At 40.7% G+C, this 22,786-nt stretch overlaps 1 long non-coding RNA gene and 1 pseudogene across 3 annotated transcripts in view; both read right to left on the reverse strand.

Moving 5' to 3' along the window:
• LOC144294097 (uncharacterized) overlaps nucleotides 1–22,786 on the reverse strand; it is a 94,450-nt gene that overhangs the window by 10,347 nt on the left and 61,317 nt on the right. The window lies entirely within an intron of this gene.
• Nucleotides 16,711–17,696, reverse strand: LOC144293592 (large ribosomal subunit protein uL15 pseudogene; annotated as a pseudogene).

The raw sequence follows: 22,786 nt of genomic DNA on the forward strand, positions 1-22,786 counted from the left end.
CAAGCCCCAGGTCAGACTCCATGCTCAGAGTGGAGTCTGCTTTTCTCCTCCTCCCTCTGCCCCTCTCCCTACTCTCTCTAAAATAAATAAATAATTCTTCAAAAAATATATCATCCTGAACACAGGGATTCAGTGGTCACCAACTGGGTTATTAATGGAGTTCAGGATACCTGAAGAATGTTTGTGTGTCAGTCCTTCCCAAGATGAGCCTCTTTTCTGTGTCAGGCCTTACCTAGAGAGCAGCAATGAGCTTTGGAGAGCCTTGTCCTTGACAGAGCCCTCAGCTTCCTTGGGGAGCAGGATCCTAGCCCATGGAGTACCCAGCAAGTGTGGGTCTGAGACTTGGTGCTATCTTCAGCTGAGGGCTACCAACCAAAATACCAGTTGAAGATATGATCATTAATTGAGTAGTAAGTAAAACCACCTTCTCTTTAGTGTTTCAGTGTTAGAAAAATAGAAAATATTGCTATCTGCTTTAAAAGTAATAAGCATGGAAATAACACAGCTCTGTTGATTCAGTGTAGAATGGTGTATTATCTATGCTTGCTACATTCACAACTTGCCCAGAAAAAGTGGTTAGACAGCCCCAGTCTCTTGCTCAAGTCTTTCAGTACCAACATAGTCCTTTGGGGGCACAAGGGATGATAATGGGTCAGCCTGGAGCCTGGCCACAACAACTGAGGTGGCTTAGGATCTGATTTCTCTTCAGAAAAAGTTGATCATGTCTTTCCCTTCTTTCCTGTACCCTATGATCTTCTCCAACCTAGATTAGGGCCTGAGACATATCTTTCCTTGGAACCCGAAATGAGATACAGTCCCTCACCCTGAATGTAATTTAATACCTGAAGTGACACTGGTTGCAGAAGTAGCTGGAAGTTTGTAGGTTCACCCTCCTTTTTCCAAAGATCTTGGGAAGTCTTAGGCTCTTGGGTGCTCAGACATGTGGCCAGACTCTATATTTTCTGAAAGATCTCCTGTCAGCAGTGAGATCCAAGGGCAACAGGAGCACTCTAGTTCAAGAGGGCTCATCTGATTCCAGTGGGTCTTAGCCCTCAAAGTACAAGTCTCTGGCATGGATGTAGCCTCAGAGAAAATAACCAGGATTTCTCAACCAAAGGGCAAACCATGGACTTGCACCATGCCATGAGTGTAAAGGCCAAAGCAACAAGGCCCCGAGTGGCAGGACCTGCAGATGGAAGTCCCAGAAAGCTACTGTGTGGAGGGCCCACCCAGCTCAGGAGGAACCTGAGGAAACTCTTCCCAGAAAGAGGTCAGCGGCTGGCTGAGGAGGAAGCTGAGAACCACTTTGTGAATCCATCAGGAAATGGCTTATTAAAGGTCCCAAGGGAAATCAAAAAACTGGAAAATGCTTCAAAGACCTACTGGGCAAGAAGCTGGATCAGACTAGTCAGGGTCCTTGCTAAGTCAGTTGTGAGTGGTCCTTGGATGGCTGCGTACTCTACATTGCCCCTCTTGGGAAGTTCCATATGGCTTAGAAACCAGAAATTGGGTGCATTTTGTGGGTTAGGAACACACCTAAATACCTCTTAAAGATTATCTTCCTGGGGAGCCTCACTGGCTCAGTCAGGTAAGTATCTGCCTTTGGCTCAGGTCATGATCCTGGGGTCCTCGAATCAAGTCCTGCATCAGGTTCTCTGCTCAGTGGGCAACCTGCTTCTCCTTCTCCCTCTGCCTACCACTCTCCCTACTTGTGCTCTCTCTCTCTCAAAGAAATAAAATCTTTAAAAAAAATTATCTTCCTCATTCAGAAGTCAATAGGGTCTTAGATGGTCATATTTTACAGTTTTGTTTGTGGCAGAGGCCAGACTCTCCTTTCAAGGTCCTTGAATCCATTAAAGTATTAAAATTGAGAGATGTCCAATCCTGGCCTCTTCTATTTAGTTTTCCCTCCTTGGGTGTCCATGTTCCAGTGTAGGACTCCATAGCCTAGGTTACCAGGCAGTCCAGGGAAACAAGGTCAAACAACCCCTGTCTCTGTCCCAGCATCTGTGAGTATGGAAGTCCAGAGCACCTTGAGATCCATCCCTCTGATAGTGACCATGGGCTTACACAGAGCCCTCAGACTGGAAGATGGCAAACAGACCTACCTTTCAGTCCCTCATACCCAGCATCATGGAAGCAATGTGGCACAGTGAAGCTGTGGATGCAGCCCAAAACCAACATAGGTGGGGTAACAGCAGGAAATGAGCCAAGGGACAGGGTGACCAAACCTTCTCAGCTTGCCTAGGAGGGAGGGGCTCCCAGGGACACTAGACTTTCTGTGCTAAAACCAGTAGATGAGGTTAGGTTGTTTCCTGATACTCCTGCCACAGAATAGCAATGCCCCTGAGGCAGAGAATAGAGGGAAGAGAAGGTCCTGAGGGAGAAGATCCGGATGGAAGAAGCTCACCAGAGAAAAAGAGCATCTTCTCTAAGATGAGTTTCCATCTTAAGAAAAAGATACTAGAAATTAATTTAGGAATCCCTTAAGGGGTTGAAGATTTTAGGGAAATAGTCAAGGTTAAAGGGTCCCTCACTCCTGAGCCAAACCAGGAGACCATCCCAGAGACAGTGAATTGTGAAACTCCCCAATTAAGGTCTTCTGTGACTGAGGGATGTCTTTAAAGGATTGATTTCTGGTCCATTAAGATCAAAGAAAGAGCCACAGTGTCAACCCTCAGGACCATCCCATTGACAGGTCCTTTGCCTCAGCTTGGCTTCTAAGGTCTCATAGTTCTGTGCCCAAAGCATTGTATATCTACAATGTACTCTTCAATTTTAACTGAAAAGGTGTCCTATTTTAAGATACATATTTTTTCTTCAATCTTCTTTCTCTCACATTTTCATTTTTTTAAGATTTTATTTATCCATTCATGAGAGATAGAGATAGAGACACAGGCAGAGGGAGAAGTAGTGTCCCTGCAGGGAGCCCAACACAGGTCTCAATCCCTGAGCCCCTTTCGCCCACATTTTCACTAACAATGAATATAAATATATAATATAAATAAATAATATTTATTGACCTTATCCATTTTTGTCAACCAAATAGGTATCAGAGTGTGGCTAGATAGATACACAGATTCTTTTTGCCTTTTATATGTTAGTTATTGTATTAGTCATTGTCCAGTTGAGAAAATAGAAATGATGCTCATTATCTTAACAGAGAATATGATATAGGTAATTGGGTAAACCTGTTGGAAGCCTGGAAAAGTCAGAGGTAAGACAAAGGTAGCACCTGCTGGCAGCATGTTCACCCCCAAGGCTGGGAAAACAAAGGGTGAGAAGGTCACATGGACAGGGCATAGACTACAGAACAGAGCTCATTGCCTGGGTGGTATGGACATCTCAGGAGTTTGGAGAAGGTGTGTCCAAGAGCTGGACTCCAAGCACAGAGAAGAAACCCTTCCTGGATGCCAGGGGCACCTCAAAGGTATGCAATGAGGGGCACCTGGATGGCTCAGTCGGTTAAGCATCTGCCTTTGCCTCATGTCATGGTCCCAGGTCCAGAGGTGGAGCCTTGCATCTGACTCCCTGCTCAGCGGGGAGCCTGCTTTTCTCTCTCTCTCTTTCTCTCTCTCTCTCTCTCTCTCTCTCTCTCTCAAATAAATACAATCTTTTTTAAAAAAAATTAAGAATGCAATGAGCTTGTCTCAGGGAGGAAAGCATCTGGGAATAGGAACCAAAACCAGCTATGCTATTCCTGAGGTGACTTTGGGAGAAACAAGAGATATAGAAGGAAGGGAAGCTCCCTTCTCCCTGACTACTCCTCCTTTCAGTGCTTCTGGGAGAACCTAACAAGGAGCCAGCTAGCAGAGCAAGGCAGTTCATGGAATCTCAGCCCCAGAGTCACCAGCAGAGCAGAGTGGATTTGGAGCTCACACAGTGCACTGGTGAAGTTGAGATTCCCAATTTTTATTAATCTTTCATGTTTCTTTGGACTTCCCATTATATCCACTTCCCATTTTTCTTAAATGTAACAATATATTGATTTGTATGAATCTTCTACACATTGTGATAATCCTTTGTTACATACACACACACACACCATATGCATTTCAGAAATATATAGCTTAATAAGATGCATGCACTGTGCCTATATACTCATATATATGAAGAATATATAGGAATATTTGTAGCTAAATGCCAAAGCAGAAAGTAATAAGAGAGCATCTGGAATGCTACTGTTTTTTGTCTGTTTTCCTCTTGATCAATATTTGTGGAGAGAATGTTCATTTAACCTTCACCTGATCCACCTCCAGTTACTGTTCCAGGCAGGCTACAGGCTCCCATGGAAATCACAGGCATTGTGCCCCTTGACCCCACTTTCTAGTCCCAAAGATCCCTGAGTAGTTGGATCCTGTGCTTCCAAATGTCTTCACTTCATGTTTACCTTCCCTCTCAAGCAGGGCTGCCTCACTTCAGTTGCTTATACTCTCAGCAGGACCCCTGCAGTGAGCACCTCCCTGTGGTCCAAGCTCCTCCCCCATGTCTGCCCTTTATCCTTTGCATTGACTCCATCTCTCTCTCTCTCTCTCTCTCTCTCTCTCTCTTTCTCTCTCTGGTGTGCACATGCACACACATATACACACATATACACAGAGATGAACACCCTCCTTCAGCCAGGATCAGCCTTCCTATTCTTAAAATAAGAAGCTAAAATTTCCTTTCTGTTGATCACAGAGTCTCAAGATTGCATATCTTTTATGTGGCACATTAATTCTCAACCCTAGCTTCATAGTTGAATAATCTGAGTAGCTCTCCAAAACTATAGGGGTCCTAGGTCCCACACTTTATTAATTAAAGGAGAAAATCTGCATGTGCCTAGGTATCAGTACTTTTAAAAACTATCCAGGTGATCTCCTAGTGACATCAATTAAAAAGATGCAGGAACTCTCAGAGATAGCATCCCTGTTTCACTCAGAAATGTTCTTTCAGCACTTGCTCCTTAGAGGACTCACCTTTCTGTGCAGCTTCTCAAGTGGATCTAAAACCCACATTTTATTCTTTCCTTCTGTTTCTGTTTCCTGCCTATGGACACAAAGCTATCCAGACACAGGTGGCAATAAGGCACAGGGCAAGGACATAGTGCCAACCTCTCTCTAGGGGCAGCCTTGACCAACATCTCGCAGGCAAAAAATAAACTCTTCAGAAATCAATAAAGACCTAAGTTAATGGAAGAATTTACCATGTTCATGAATGGAAACTTCAATATTATTAAGATGTCAGTTTATCCCAAAATGATCTGTAGATTCAGTGCAATCTCAACAAACTTCTAGAAGATTTTTCTTTGGAAATCATACATTTCCTAAGGCTGCTATAACAAATCACCACAAAGTTGGTGGCTTAAAGCAATAAAAATCTAATTTCTCACAGTTCTAGAGGCCAGAAGTCTAAAATCAGTATCATTGGGCAAAAATCAAGGTGTCAGCAGGATCTCACTGCCTTTAGAGACTCGCGGGAGAATCTGTTCATTGCTTCTCAGCTTCTGATGGCTACCAGTATTCCTTGGCTTGTGGCTACACCACACTAATCTTGAAGGCCACCATCTTGGAAGCTTTCTACTCCATCTTCATATCACCTTTTCTTTGTGCAGTCAAATCACTCTACCTCTCTTTATATGGAAACATATGGTACATTTAGGACTCACCTGGATAATCTAGGATAATTCCCAATCTCAAGATCCTTAACTAATTTTTTTTCCGTATAAAGTAGCAATCACTGGATCTGAATCATAGAGATTAGGACATGGATATCTTCTGGGGGCAATTTTTGAGTCCGTCTCAGAAATTGATATGCTGATCCTAAATATATATGGAAATGCGAAGGAGTAAAAATAGCCAAAGCAATTTTGAAAAAGAATGAACCTGGAAGATGCAAAATAACAAATACCTAGCACTGTTGTGAGGCTATGACAAAGTATTAGAACAAAGATTTTAAAATAGACTCTTTAGAAGGGATTCTAGCAGCAGGTTCACACACACATGATCAAGTGATTCATTCAATTTAGTGGGGAAAGAATTACTTTCCAATAAATGTTGCTGGATGAGTTAACTAACCACACAACCCCTAACTCACATTACCCTAACAGTGTTTTAAGGGATCCCTGGGTGGCGCAGCGGTTTGGCGCCTGCCTTTGGCCCAGGGCGTGATCCTGGAGACCCGGGATCGAATCCCACGTCGGGCTCCCGGTGCATGGAGCCTGCTTCTCCCTCTGCCTGTGTCTCTGCCTCTCTCTCTCTCTCTCTCTGTATGACTATCATAAATAAATTTAAAAAAAAATTAAAAAAAAAAAAACAGTGTTTTAAGAAGGTTCACAGACCTAAATATGAAGGCAGAAATTATCAATATTCTAGAGGAAACATAGCAATTTATCTTTTTGATATGACATTTATGATCTTGAGTCAGCAAGGATTTCTTAAATGGGACACATAAAAAAAGTTTAAAAAAAAGTGAACTAAGCAGTCAAAAAGCTAGAAAAGCAACAGCAAACAAAATCAGTATTAGCCTTAATTTAAAAATTAAAAGGTAGTGGTGTTAAAATACTACTGCTACCATTAATAAAAACTATTTACAAAGCAGATGGGAGGTTGATGCATGGCTGATGTAAATCCAGGTGTTCCACTCCCTGGCCCTGACCACACTGTCACCTTCCCACTCTGCTGGTGCCCTTGTCAACAGGACTCCTGGAGGGCAGGTGAAGATCATAGGAAACCCGGAGTCAACTGCCATGCCTGAGAAATATCTTTATGCATATAGATGTGTACAAATCTCGACTCTGCACAAGTGTTTATAGGGGAGATTTTCTGAACAAGCCAAGTGGGGTCCAATCACTCCCAGTTAGTGTTTCTTCCCTGGGAAGACAAGACTGGAGCTGATACTAAAGAAATAATTACATTTGAAATTGAAAAACTAAAATGGGAAAAGCAGCAGAAGTAATAAGGAGTTATTTCTTGCCTTACAAAAAGATGTTAGGATTTCTTAGAATAAAATTGATCAGGGGACTCCTGGGAGGCTAAGTGATTGAGCAACTGCCTTTGGCTCAGGGCACGACCCCAGGGTCCTAGGATCAAGTCCTGCATCGGGTTCCCGGTAGGGAGCTTGATTCTCTCTCTGCCTATGTCTCTGCCTCTCTCTGTGGGTCTCTCATGAATAAATAAATAAAATCTTTAAAAAAAAAAAAAAGAATAAAACTGATCAAGGGCTCCTGGGTGGCTCAGTTGGTGAAGCATCTGACTTCAGCTCAGGTCATGACCTTAGAGTCCTAGGATAGAGCCCCACTTCAGAATCCCCACTTAGCAGGGAGTCTGCTGCTTTGTCCCCCTCAGCCCCTACCCCCGTCCCGCTTGCGCTCTCTCTCAATGAATGAAATCTTTAAAAAAAAGAAAGAAAGAATTGATCAAGGAAACCAGTAATGTGTCCTATAGACATTGGTAACCACCAAGAGGGGCTTGAACCCCTGAGCAAGCCCTAGCAGAGCCATGTACAGGTCACCCATTTGCTGGGAGCATGGGTGAACTTGGATAGGAATGTGCTAGACTTTCTCCAGTAAAATGTATTCTTCACAAGGTATTTGTGGAAAACAACATCTCAGGGCTCTGGAATTTTTGTTTATACGACTCAAGACAAAAGAGAGGAAGAAAGTCCCTACAGTTTGCCAAGAATCCTTTCATTCCCTCTGAGAATTTTATCTGGATCCTCCTCAAGGAAAGCAGGAGAGAAGAAAAGCACCAAAAATGCAACTCCTCCTGCATGGGTCATAAAAGTCAACCTCATGTCCACAAAAAGCCAAGGACTCCAAAAATTCTACCTCAGACAACTGAAGTAGCAAAATAGCTGAAGATTGAAGTAGCAAAATAGCTGAAGAAAGAAAAATAAAAGAGTGAGGAGGGATCCTCAGAAAAAACAAGAGAAGAAACAGACCACCCAGAACCCAGCCAGAATGAAGCTGCTAAGCAAAGACGGAGCCTAGATTCCAAAATCTCCTATAAATAAAACAATACACAATCTATGCATAAATAGGAGGGCACTTCTATTTCTGAAAATAGTGAGGTTGGAGAAAATCATAGTGCTGAAAAATCCTGGCAATATAATAAGTACAGGTTTCCATGATGTTTTCCCACTATGATATGCCAACTATTTAGCCAAATGTGAGTAAGAGGGAAAAAATCAGTACACGATTTACTCCCAAAGAACAAAATTAGGTCAAATTCTAAAGATTTGGCCGTTTCTTGGTGACTTTTTTTAAAGACATTCTGTTGGTTTTGGGTTTTGTTTTGGATGACAAAACAATATTTAATCAAGTCTCTAAATGAATGTAATTACATATGCTTTAAAAAACAAAACAAAACAAGATCAAGGAACTCTGGGAGCCAGAGGGGAGGTCAGAAGGCGAAAAGGGGAAAAGACTAGCATAAATATCATCCATTCCTTGAAAGTCCAAGACCAGAGCTTAGCCATGAGCTTCGGGAAAGGTTGAGACCACAGCAGTGGTGTTCCAAGCCTGGTCTTTTTTATTATTATTTTTTAAGATTTTATTTATTTATTTATTCATGAGAGACATCGAGAGGGGCAGAAACACAGCAGCGGGAGAAGCAGGCTCTCCTGTGTGAAGCAGGCTCCACACGATGCAGGCCTCTATCCCAGGATCATGACCTGAGACAAAGGCAGATGCTCAACCACTGAGGCACCTAGGTGCTCCCGAAGCCTAGTCTTCTAAGCCTGATGCCCAAATGTGACCCATAAGAGTGTAGGAGGAAAATGTTAGCTCTTTCATTTCTCTTTATTTTTGTCCACCAAAAAAAGACAAATTAAGATTTTAAACTACTTAATATGTGGTTGACAGTGGGGCCCTCGTTCAGAGAGTCCTGTCACAGGGGCACTATGGCTCAATTTCTTCACAATGTAAAGAGGTCACCAGTAAGGGCACCTGGGTGGCTCAGTGGTTGAACATCTGCCTTTGGCTCAGGTCATGATCCCGGGGCCCTAGGATCCAGTCCCACATTGGGCTCTCCGCAGGGAGCCTGCTTCTCCCTCTGGCTGTCTCTGCCTCTCTTTGGGTGTCTCTCATGAATAAATAAATAAATAGATAGATAGATAGATAGATAGATAGATAGATAGATGATAGATAAAATCTTTTAAATTAAAAAAAAAAAAAGAGGTCACCAGTAGAACCCTTTGATCATTTCATTGTCCTCCAGTGTGGCCAGTTAAATGGCTAGACAAAGTATATTGTGTAGTTCTAAATATGTGTAAAATAGGCAAATGACTTAAAACATCACTGCAGAGAAAGTTAGTGAAGAAAATTCTAAGTATGGAAATAACAAGTGAACAAGAAAATGTTCTAGAGAAACTTCTGGACATGTGACAGGCACAAGCTCTATGCAGATGTTGAGCACTTGAAATGTTTCTTAGCATAAACAAGAAACCACAGTTTCGTTTTTTTCGTTTTAATGAACCTAAATTTGTATTTAAAATCTGGTACTCGATTCCATTACTGGAAACCTTTTAGTTTAGTTCTGGCCAACCAGGAAGTTCTGAAATCGAAACATGGATCAGGAGCTTTCAGTGAATTTATAGCAGTGGAATCGAGACATGCTGTTAATGTAAAATACACACTGGGCTTCAAAGACATGGTGTGAAAAACATGTAAAGTATCTCATTCATAATTTTTAGGTGATGTGTTAAAAGATGATATGTTTAATACACAGGGATTAAAAATATATATTACTAAAATTAATTTCACCTTTTAAAAAGTTTTCCAATGTGACTAGAAGACAATTTAAAATTCTATGAATGACTCACATGAAGTTCCTACTGGATAGACTTTAGATGTTAAGATGATACATCATCTTCCTGAACCAGATTACCCATCTTTGGTGGCCCTCGTGGGTCTTGCAAAATGTTCAATGGTGTCTACTTCCCTTGAAGTTCTTTGTTTCATAGCAAGTTCACCAACCATAAAAAAAGAAGAAAGAAAAACCCATACGGGCAGGAAAAACTGCTAGGGTCATTTACTCCGTGCCAGATGTGGGGTTGCCAAGGCCATCATTCAAATGGCAAAGTTCTTCAAACTTTAAAAGAAAATGTAAGTAATTACTCTCACCCTACCTCTACCCTCCTCACCTCATGGAGCTATTATGTGACGCTAAGTGAGAAGCCGTCTGTGAAAATGCTGTGACATCTGTCCAAGGCCTGATTAGAATAACAGCCAAGTAAGCACTTTTCCACGTGTTCTGTAATCTTCACAACACTAAGTGGGTAGACGCTATCCCCATTTAATAGAAAACCATCTCTAGCCAAGTCACGGAGCTCATACACAATGAAGCTGGTACCTGGGCGGCTACTCTGAACTGTCAGGGAGTTCGTGAACACTGGCCAAGTGGACAAGGGATCTCACTGTCTAGCAACAATTCTCATATGAGTAACTGAGGCTGGAGGTCTCTCTGCCCCTCTGATCCACAGGCTGCTCTTCCCGGTGCTTGGAGGACAGCCATTCTCTGTGGGAGCAACAGATTTCATGACAGCAGGGAAAAGGTAGAGAAATTTCCTAAATGCACTCAGTCTTTCCAGATCTTTTCTGGACAAAGGCTGGTTCTATATATATTTTTTATTGGTGTTCAATTTGCCAACATATAGCATAACACCCAGTGCTCATCCTGTCAAGTGCCCCCATCAGTGCCCATCACCCAGTCACCCCAACCCCCTGCCCACCTCTCTTTCCGATACCCCTTGTTCGTTTCCCAGAGTTAGGAGTCTCTCATGTTCTGTCTCCCTCACTGATATTTCCCACTCATTTTCTCTCCTTTCCCCTTTATTCCCTTTCACTATTTTTTATATTACCCAAATGAATGAGACCATATAATGTTTGTCCTTCTCCAATTGACTTATTTCACTCATAAAGGCTGGTTCTTTAAAAATAGGACCTCATCCTTGGGCTGGGTCTGCACTCAGGGATGCACTCAGGTGGCATCAGTATGGCCAAAAAGTGCTCATTTGTCCAAAGCAACAGTTGACTCTCCAGGGCTGCTTGAACCTCTGGCTGTGAAGCTGTCCTCACCCTTATGCCCACAGCCCTCAGCAGCCTCCTACTATCTCCAGCCCTGAATGCCTGTTTTTTTTTTTTTTTTCCCTCCTCAGTCATTACCCAAGGCAGGCCTGGCATGGGCATTGGAGGAGGACAGCATCAGTGGTGGTACACAGGGCCAGCCCCAAGCCATGGATTCCAGGCCTTGACTTCTCTTTTGAAAGGTGGTAGTTTAACTTGGAATGAGATGTGCCTGCACCTGCCAAGTTCAATACGCAGTGGAGACAAACACAGCTCTATCCCTGAGAGGCCCCGCCTAAGGCAAGACCCAGACAGGGCAGTTCAACTGGCGAACAGGGCAAGGGGGGAGGCCCAGGCTCCAGAGCAGCTGGATGGAAGTGGGGAAAGAGTAGTTGGAGGGCTGAGTGGCTGAAAAATGAGGAGGCAGTGGTTGACTTTCCATCTCCTTTCTCCAGCTAGCTACTTTCCCTTCGGCCTTAAAATAACCCTATAAGGTTTGATTTAATGCCTTTTGTTGTTTTAACTGGTCCTCCTTAGGGAGGGTTTCCAGCATTTCCAGGAGCCAGCGCAGCCTCAGAGCAAAGCAAGCTCTGCCACACTCGTCCTTTCCTCGGAGTGCAGGCCAGCACCCTGCACTCCAGCTCAGACGAGGTCGTCCTCCCCTTCCCTGGCTTTCTCCCCCTCTCTGCTACTATTCACAGGGGTGGAGGGGAGAGGTTGGGTGGTGGTGGGAGCACCAAGTTTAAAATAGATTCAGCCCAAACCAAAGGGAGCCCTGGAATGCAGAAAAAAAGCCCTGCTAGCTCTGAGTGGTGTGACGTGGAGAAAAGGGAGGACAGAGCCGGTTGCAGATACACCACTTCTGGATGGTTCCTACCCCAAGTATGGATCTATTGCTCTGGCTTCCTTGAAGAGCTGTTTCAAGGTCTCCACATGAGCTGATGTGAATTTTAGCTGCTGTTCTGTAACAGAGATGAATAAAAGACCCCAGGTAATTGCCTACCTGGATACCAGAAAGGGTCTGTAGGGCCCATTTCTAGATTCAGCTGAAGCTGATCTGAAACACTAAGTGGCTGAATAGTTACAGTTGAACTTCAGTAATTATTACAGAATTACCAGTTATACCAGTCCTGACACTTCTAATAGCAACTTAATGGTTGTTTATTAAACTCTCCCCAGTTATGGCTGCTTAGCATATCAAAAGGCTGGGAAAACACCCCCCAGATAACCTTGGGAAGAGAGACAGGCACAACTCTAATGTGACTTTGCTAGGCTTAACAAAGATCTCAGGAGGAGAACAAATTCCAGCATAGATGAAAGCCATCCTTTAAATAAACCATAGATTGAAAAAAGTGCTAAAACATAGACATACAGAGGACCCCACTGTACAATATTCAACAACTCTCTTCTAAGTAATTTTTAATACTGGAACATATGTTCTGCCCTTGGACTCAGTATTATATAATTCCCACTGTGATGGCAAACAAACTCTCATATGTACATATTATTTATTAGATTATAAACAAAACCTTGTGTACTGTACCCTCTGGGCAAGTAAAGTGATTTTAATCCCTAACATTCACCAAGCTTGATTCTTAACTTTACTGTCTTTAGAATGTAAACAGTTGAACAGAGAGGGGGGGTTTCTCACTGAGCTACCAATAATATCTGCATTGAGATTTTACTGTGTCTCAAATGCTTTGTGAACATATTCATCTAACCTTTAGAATAGCTCTTGGGTTTTATCCCCATTTTACAGATGAGGCACCAGAGATTGAAAGGGCTTATGCAACACACCAACAGTATATAGAGCTTATAAATGTCCAAAGCCAGGATTTAACCAACAGGCATCAAACTCCAGATCCCATGGCTTGACCACCATGCCATACTTCCCTAATTTGATAGTCAACTAATATGTTGACTACTGATTTAAAGTTTTAGCTATGTAATTTAGTTTTCTGATTTGAAGGGAGCAGAAACTGTTGAGGCACCACCAGGATCATGTCTCAGATGTTTTTATGATTTCTATGTCCACCCCCCACACCAGCTTCAGTGAACCTTTGCTTGTGTATTCATTTGCCACAAATTTGCAACAGGTTTTACAACAAATTCTCCCAAACTTGGTGGTTTAAAACAGCATACATTTATCATCTTAACCGTTCTGGAAGTCATAAATCCAAAATAGGTCTTGTGGGACTAAAATCAAGGTGCTGCAGGGTTCTATTCTTTCCGGAGGCTCTAGGGGAGAATTTACTTCTTGTCTTTTCTGGTTTCTAGAGGCTTCCTACATTCATTGGCCAGTAGCCCCCTCCATGTGTAAAGCCAGCAATGGCATCATTCTGAGTTCTATATCCTCCATCACATCTGTGACTCTGCTGCCTCCCTCTTTCAATGATAAGGATCTTTGTGATGACATTGAGCCCCCAGGATATTCCAGGATAACCTCCCCATCTCAAGATCCTTACCTTAATCACACCTGTCTCTTTTATTACCTAAGAGAAGATATTCACAGGTTCAAGGGTTTAGGATCTGGACATCTTTGGGGTTCATTATTCTACCCACCACAGGTTCTAATGGATGCAACTGTTTCTTTTCCAAGGACTTCCCTTGGGCTACTGAAGCCACTTTGCCCCAAAGTATAGAGAGATGGAAGTTCCTGATAGTGTTGCCAACTGTCCTGGTCTGCCCCATCATAAGACTTTTACTGCTAAAACCAAGACAGTTCTGGACCAACTAGGGTGGTTGGTTGCCCTACCCCACAGCCAGCGACTGACAATGCTAGATTATGAAAACCCAACTCCTTGCCTCAAGTATGGACAAATTCTGAGGGATAATTTAAACTCCGGAGTTCCCCTAGAGGATTAGGCTTAGACTTCTGACCACATAAAATTATATCCTTGCCTGATTTCTGTCTCTTCCCTATCCATCTTCCCCAATCCCTTAGTAAATTCTACTGCAAGCAGTTCCTTGGCAAACCATCTGCACACCAATCTTCATCTCAAGACCTACCATTGTGGTGAAATAATAAGTTTTGTTTACATTTATTCAGCAAACAATACTGAAATCCTATAATGTATCAAGTCCTGCATTTGGGATGAAAAAATCCCTACCTGGGTGTCTCAGTCAGTTAAGAATTTGACTCTTTCAGCTCAGGTCATGATCTCAGGGTCATGAGACATATCAGGCTCCACACTTAGTGGGGAGTCCACTTGAGAGTCTCTCCCTCTCCCCTTGCCCCTTCCCCTCCACTCTCTGTTTCTCTTTCTAAAATAAAATTAAATGTCACATAAAAGCCAAACCTAGTCCTCAGGAAGCTCACAAGAAAAGCAGAGAGACAACTGAGTAGAACCAGCAACACAATGTGATGAGCACAGAGAGAGACATTCAAAGAAGATCACAGAAAAGCAAAGGAAGGGTGCAAACTACAAGGAAAGAGGGGTGGTCAGGGGTCAATCATTAAAGAAACTTGGACATTTTGAAAGCCACTCAAAGCCATTAAAGGAGACACACATTTTAACCAATTTTTGTAAGAGGTAAAAATCTCTCTGAAGGTGTAAGATGGAAAGATAGGAAATATGAGAGAAAAGAAAATTAGAGCATCATACATACCAGCCTGTCCCACATCTGAATGACAGAAGTTACAGAAAAAGAACACAGAAAACAGGAAAAGTTTTTCAATGAGATAAGGAAATTATCAAAATTGAAAAATAAGCCAAAAAGTAAAAGAACCACCAACAGCCTAGAATAAGTGAAGAAAGACTCAGTACAAGGTATATCATTGAATAATTTCAGAATCTCAAGAATAACAAAAGACTCCAAAGCTTTCAGAGAGAATATAAACAGGTATATATGAAGGTCACATTGAAATCTTCTAGACGAGGTGCCTGGGTGGCTTAGTTGGTTAAGCATCCAACTCTGGGTTTCACCCCAGGCCATGATCTCAAGGTTATGACATTGAGCCCCACATTGGGCTTCACACTCAGTGCAGAACCTGCTTGAGGATACTCTCCCTCTCCCTCTGCCCTCCCATCTGCTATGCTGTCTCTCCAAAATAAACTTTAAAAAAAAAAATGGAAATCTTGTAGATATGAGTGGTATATGCCTTCAAACATCTCAGGAATAAATATTCTCAACCTAGAACTCTATGCCCACAAACTATCAATCATGTGTGAGTATAAAATATACTTTAATGCATGCAGGAAGCCTAAAAAGTTATATCTCATGCCTTTTCTTAGAAAGCTACTGCTTATGTGTTCCAGAAAAAAAATAAAGAAGAAAATGAAGAGAAAGGAAAACCTGGAACCGAAGAAAGAACCCAAAGGAGGAATGACAGCTACCTCGCAGGTTTAAAGAGTGACCAATTCAGAAGAAGCAGACTGGTGGAATAGTGTTTGGGGCTTTTATTAATATACTTTTAACTACCTAAAAAGCATAGATCTGCTTTTATCTGATTAAAGCATCTAAGAAAAAATTTAATGATAGGTAGGTACACAGGTTATCAGTTGAATTAATGACTGGGGACAATTATTAAAACTAGAAAAAAAATTTTAAAGGAAATATAATTATAGTACCTTCCTGTACTCCGCAATATCAATGTTTGCACAAAACTAATGATGAATGATGGAAACTATCAAATAAACCAAAAGTTTTATAAAAACATAGAGGAATAGGTGCAGTTGGTGTTATATGCTAAATGGTATCCTAAATTCGTATGTTAAAGTTCTAAACCCTGGTAGTTACAAATGTGACTGTATTTGAAGATAGAGTTTTTAAAGAGGTAATTAAAGTTAAATGAAGTCATTAAGGTGGGGCCTAATTCAATATGACTGGTGTCTTTATAAGAAAAGGAAATTAAGACGCAGATATGTACAAAGGGAAGACCATGTGAAGACACCAGGAAAAAAATGACTATCTACAAGCCGAGAAGAGAAGCATTGGGAGAAACCAACCCTGCTGATACCTTGATCTTGGATTTCCAGCCTCCAGAATTGTGAGGAAATAAATTTCTGTTGTTTAAACTGACAAATCTGTGATACTTGGTTATGGCAGCCCTAGCAGTCTAAGATAGTTGAGAAACATATAAGTCAAGTCTTTATAAATTATAATAGATAGTCAATGTGCAAAAATATCCAAAACTGACAAGTCAAGAAATTTAAAATATGAATATAAATATAATTTTTAAAAAGCACTTGTTAGCATTTAATATGAACCTACTTCCACTTGGCTTCAATCTACAAGGATATAGGCCGCACCCTGCTGACCCCCTCAATATCCTTAATCTCTTCAGGGCAGCCCGGGTGGCTCAGCAGTTTAGCACTGCCTTCAGCCCAGGGCGTGATCCTGGAGACCCAGATCAAGTCCCACATTGGCCTCCCTACAAGGAGCCTGCTTCTCCCTCTACCTGTGTGTCTACCTGTCTCTGTCTCTCTCTGTGTCTCTCATGAATAAATAAATAAAATCTTTAAAAAAATTGCCTTAACAAAAAAAAAATCTTCTCTTTGGTTTTTTTTTTTTTTTTTTTAATGTTTACTTATGATAGGCACACAGTGAGAGAGAGAGAGAGGCAGAGACACAGGCAGAGGGAGAAGCAGGCTCCATGCACCGGGAGCCCGACGTGGGATTCGATCCCGGGTCTCCAGGATCGTGCCCTGGGCCAAAGGCAGGCGCTAAACCGCTGCGCCACCCAGGGATCCCTTCTCTTTGGTTCTTCTACTGAAAAATTTGGCCTTCAGGATGACAGGCTGTTTTGGGAGCTTTCCTTTCCCCAATCTTTGTAGTAGCCCAATCACACCATATCAATGATAGGAGCAGCTCCAGTTTTACTTTTGGCAGCATTTACCCACATCTGCTTGCTGACCAAGGTCCACAGTTTCTCAAGGTTGACAAAGCTTGGGCAGAAGTTCTAGTTCCTCTTTAAGTGGTAATGCCTCATACCAACTTTTCCAAAGTAAGCTGGATGATATTGTGATACAGCATGCCACCAGCATTAAACCAGCCATCTGGGTGCTTCTGGTGTTTGCCCATGCAGCTGTGGTCCATGTGGCCCTGAAGCTTCCGGGCCTTTCTCAGTCTGGATGGCATGTCAGCAGCCCACACAAAAGAGCTAATGGTTAAAAGCTAACGGAATTTAAAGAGTTATCTCTGAAGAATGAGATGGGGCCCCCCACTCCATCTTGAATCCTTAAAATAGGATGTATTTCACAATTCAGGTATTTTCTGATTTTTAAAAGATAATATGCATATTATATCATAAACACACAATTACATGCACATAATTATGGGCAGCACCCCATAATTAATATTTTGTTTGAAACAGAGTACAACAAAAGGGGCAGAGACAATCCCAAGCAGGCTCCATGCCCAGCATGAAGCCCAACACAGGGCTCAGTCTCACAATCCTGAAATCATGACTCCAGCCGAAATCAAGAGTCAGGTGTTTAACCGTGTCACCTAAGCACTCCAACCCAATATTTTTGCAAAATCATTTTGAAAAGGTGACTCTTGCAGAAGTGTGAAAGGAGATTTGGGGGCATGGGAGTATACTAGAGACAAGATTAGAGTCAGAGGCTGATGAGCAGGCCAACATGACAATGAAGACCAGATTTAAGGAGAAGGCAGCAATGATAGGTAAAAAAGAGAGAGAGAGAGAAAAAAAAATGATGGATCAGGAGACCTTATGAACAAATCAAATGGAATGGGTAAAAGAGAAGGCACAATCATAGGAAAAACTCAAACTCTTGATTTGGAAACCTGCATGAACGTAAAGACTGCTAACTCTGGGAAACGAACTGGGGGTGGTAGAAGGGGAGGAGGGCGGGGGGTGGGAGTGAATGGGTGACGGGCACTGGGGGTTATTCTGTATGTTAGTAAATTGAACACCAATAAAAAATAAATTAAAAAAAAAAGAAGACTAAAGAAATAAACTTATGTAAGAAACAGAAAAAAAAAAAAAAGGAAACCTGCATGGAGGTGTCATGCATTGAATGGGGAAGGTAGAAGGAAAGGACATTTGGAGGACAAGGAGACAGGTGAGGTTGGGCCTGTGAGATTTTCATGAGGAGATATTTTGGAGGCATCTGGGCAAATATATATCTGACATACCTGACAACAGAGTTCCTAGGGGATGAGGAGCAAGGAGGGCAAAGTAGGGACAGGATTTAAGCACTCAACCTCCTTCCTGCTTTCTTTTCTCAATGATGTCTTGTCGTGGAGGAAAAATGACAAGCCTTAAAGTCAGTCCACTAAGTTCCCATGCCTCACACCTAGGAGGCAGCTCACAGGGCCATAGACACCCCAAAAGTCCTCTCATAAGACAAGGAAATTGCTCCTCAGAAAAGCCAATTCTAGGTTCAGTTAATGGCTGAAGTGATAATTGACAACTCCCTTTGATAAGAGAAGCTGAAAATAATTCATCTTCTATCTCCCAAATCAAAATTAGGGAAATGGTCAGAAAGAAACTACTTCTCAAAAAATGCCAGTTTTAAATTGTTTCAGGGATGAGCTATTTCAAAATCAAACCTCATATGCTATTTAGGACATATCAAAGGACAAGAAAAGAAGGAAAATATCTCCATTCTTTTAGAGACACCAACAGAGCTTATATCATCAGATCTTGCCCAGAATAATTGCTTTAAAAACCACTCCAATATATGTAAATATACCTGAAAAGTCTAAATATAATAGCAATAGAATCTAAGAGTATTATAAAATTAATTCAAGTTGGATTTATTTCAGGAAGGTAGGCACAGCTAAAAATTAGGAAATCTAAGTGTAATACATTTCTTCAAAATATTTGATCCATAATGGATCAAAGGAAGAAATCATGTGATGATCATGAGAAATTTCCAAAAAGCATAAGACCTTGATTTATTTTTTAGAAATTCAATAAAATTAATAATATATACATACACAAAACTAACAGCTGGTATTCTCCTTAATGGTGAAGCATAAGCATTCCAATTTAAATCCCAAACAGTATACAGTTAACCTTTTGACCTTCACAGGGGTTAAGAATACTGACCCATGCAGTTGAAAATTCTCATATAATTTTGACTCCCTAAAACCATAACTACTAATAGCCTACTATTGGCCAGAAGCCTACCTGTAATAGACAGTTGATTAATACCTATTTTGTATATTATATGTATTACATACTATATTCTTAAAGTAAGCTAGAGAAAAGAAAATGTTATTAAGAAAATCAAAAGAAAGAGAGAACAAATTTACAGGACTGTACTGTATTTTTCTAAAAAATCTGCATGTATATGAACATATGCAGTTCAAATCCATGTTGTTCAAGAGTCAACTGTAAGCATGTTAAACAATAAAATAATTAAAAAAGTAAAACAAGTGCATTAATATTCTAAACAAGAGGCCAAGTATCCCATATTTGTAGATCTTATCATTACATTCCTCAAAAACCCGAGAAAATCGATTGGAAATTATCAGAGATAATCAGCAAATTCAAAAAAGTGATTAATTACAAAATAAATGCAGAAAATCAATAGGTTTCTTGTACATCAAAAAAATAAAAATCTAATTCACTTAAAAAATTCAATACAGGGGCACCTAGGTGTGGCTCAGTGGTTGAGCATCTGCCTTTGGCTCAGGGTGTGATTCCCGGGGTCCTTGGATGGAGTCCCTCAGCAGGCTCTCCCCCAGGGAGTCTACTTCTCCCTTTGCTTATGTCTCTACCTCTCTCTGTGTGTCTCTCATGAATAAATAAATAAAACCTTTAAAAAAAAAAGAAAATTCAATACAAAAATAGATCCCATTCTCTTTTCAAGCAGGTCAAATTTGAGTAATACCTACCTATGGGAGTTGAAGATCCAGAAAATGACTTCCTTAAACTCACCATACTCTAGTACTACCTGGAAAGTCCTCATGCAGTTCCATTGATTTTTATATCCAACTTTGAAGATCACTTTTCTAATGGGGGGGGGCTAGAATCAGCAGATAAAGTGTAACAAGATAATTAAAACTCTCTAAACACACACACAAACAGATCCCACTCACATTAATATAAGATTTACCTGAATAGATAGTGGGTGGCTCATTCAGTTAAGCATCTGCCTTCGGCTCAAGTCATGATCTCAGGGTCCTGGGATTAAGCCCTGAGTTAAGCTCCCTGCTCAGGAAGAAGTCTGCTTGAGATTCTTTCTCTCCCTCTCCCTCTTCCTCCCCCTGCTCACACGCTGTCTCTAAAATGAATGTATAGATCTTTTAAAAAAAGAAAGAGAATAAAAAAAAAAAAAGAAAGAGAAGAAAATGAAAATGAAAAAGAAAACAAGGAGACAAGGGTTTTGAGTGACACACTGGACCAGATGGATTTAACAGATATATTCTGAACATTTTGTCCTAAGACAGCAGAATACACATTCTTTTCAAGTCCACATGGAACATTCTCCAGAATAGATCACGTTAGACCACAAAACAAGCCTAAACAAATACAAGAAGACTGAAGTCATAGCATGCACCTTTTCTGACCACAATAGTATGAAACTAGAAGCCAACCATAAGAAAAAGTCTGGAAAGACCACAAATACATGGAAGGTAAACAACATGCTACTAAACAATAAATGTGTCCACCAGGAAATAAAAGAAGAATTTTTTTAAAAAATACATGGAAACAAATGAAAATGAAACGTGACAGTCCAAAGCCTTTGAGACACAGCAAAAGTGGTTCTATGAGAGAAGTTTATAGCAATACATGCCTACCTCAAGCAAGAAAAGTCTCAAATAAACAACCTAACCTTACACTTAAAATAGCTAGAAAATGCACAACAAACAAAGCCTACAGCCAGCAGAGGGAGAGAAATAACAAAAATTAGAGCAGAAATAAATGATATAGAAACTGAAAAATATATATGTAACAATCAATGAAACCAGGAGCTGGTTCTTTTAAAAAATTAATAAAATTTATAACCTCCAGCCAGACGTATCAAAAAGAAATGAGAAAGGACTCAAACAAATAAAATCACAAACAAGAGAGGAGAAATAACAACCTTCACCACAGAAACACAATTATAGGAGAATATTATGAAAAATTATATGCCAACAAATTGGACAACCTAGAAGAAATGGAAAAAGTCCTAGAAATATAGAAATTACCAAAATTGAAACAGAAAGAAACAGAAAACTTGAACAGACCAAAAACTAGCAAAGAAATTTAATCAGTAATCAAAAGCTCCCAACAGAAGTTCAGGATCAGATGACTTCACAGGTGAATTCTATCAAACATTTAAAGAAGAATCAATATTTATTCTCAATCTATTCCAAAAAAATAAAAAAAAGAAAGGAAAACTTTCAAATACATTCCATGAGGCCAGCATTGCCTGCTACCAAAACCAGACAAAGACACCACTTAAAAAGAGAACTACAGGCCATGTCTATGTCTTCCTCTGTGAGATTTCTGTTCATGTCTTTTGCCCATTTCATGATTGGATTGTTTGTTTCTTTGGTGTTGAGTTTAATAAGTTCTTTATAGATCTTGGAAACTAGCCCTTTATCTGATATGTCATTTGCAAATATCTTCTCCCATTCTGTAGGTTGTGTTTTAGTTTTGTTGACTGTATCCTTTGCTGTGCAAAAGCTTCTTATCTTGATGAAGTCCCAATAGTTCATTTTTGCTTTTGTTTCTTTTGCCTTCGTGGATGTATCTTGCAAGAAGTTACTGTGGCCGAGTTCAAAAAGGGTGTTGCCTGTGTTCTTCTCTAGGATTTTGATGGAATCTTGTCTCACATTTAGATCTTTTATCCATTTTGAGTTTATCTTTGTGTATGGTGAAAGAGAGTGGTCTAGTTTCATTCTTCTGCATGTGGATGTCCAATTTTCCCAGCACCATTTATTGAAGAGACTGTCTTTCTTCCAGTGGATAGTCTTTCCTCCTTTATTGAATATTAGTTGACCATAAAGTTCAGGGTCCACTTCTGGGTTCTCTATTCTGTTCCACTGATCTATGTGTCTGTTTTTGTGCCAGTACCACACTGTCTTGATGGTTTATGTATACAATGGAATATTACTCAGCTATTAGAAATGACAAATACCTACCATTTGCTTCAACGTGGATGGAACTGGAGGGTATTATGCTGAGTGAAGTAAGTCAGTCGGAGAAGGACAAACATTATATGTTCTCATTCATGTGGGGAATATAAATAATAGTGAAAGGGAATATAAGGGAAGGGAGAAGAAATGTGTGGGAAATATCAGAAAGGGAGACAAAACGTAAAGACTGCTAACTCTGGGAAACGAACTAGGGGTGGTAGAAGGGGAGGAGGGTGGGGGTGGGAGTGAATGGGTGACGGGCACTGGGGGTTATTCTGTATGTTAGTAAATTGAACACCAATAAAAAATTTAAAAAAAAAAAAGAGAACTACAGGCCAATATCTCTGATGTGAAAATCCTCAACAAAATACTGGAAAACTGAATCCAACAATACATTTAAAAAATCATTCACCATGATCAAGTGGAATCTAATCCTGTGTTGCAAGGGTGGTTCAATATTCACAGATCAATCAATGTGATATATCACATTAATAAAAGAAAGGATAAGAACCATATGATCATTTCAATGATGCAGAAAAAGCATCTGACAAAATACAATACCCACTTGTGATAAAAACCCACAACAAAATTGGTTTAGAGGAAACATATCTAAACATAATAAAGGCCATAGATGAAAAATCCACAGCTAATATCATAAGTGGATATTTAAGTAGGTAGGTAGATAATATCCTAAAACTC

The sequence above is a fragment of the Canis aureus genome, chromosome 22, assembly GCF_053574225.1.
Source record: "Canis aureus isolate CA01 chromosome 22, VMU_Caureus_v.1.0, whole genome shotgun sequence".
In the NCBI taxonomy this organism is placed as follows: domain Eukaryota; kingdom Metazoa; phylum Chordata; class Mammalia; order Carnivora; family Canidae; genus Canis; species Canis aureus.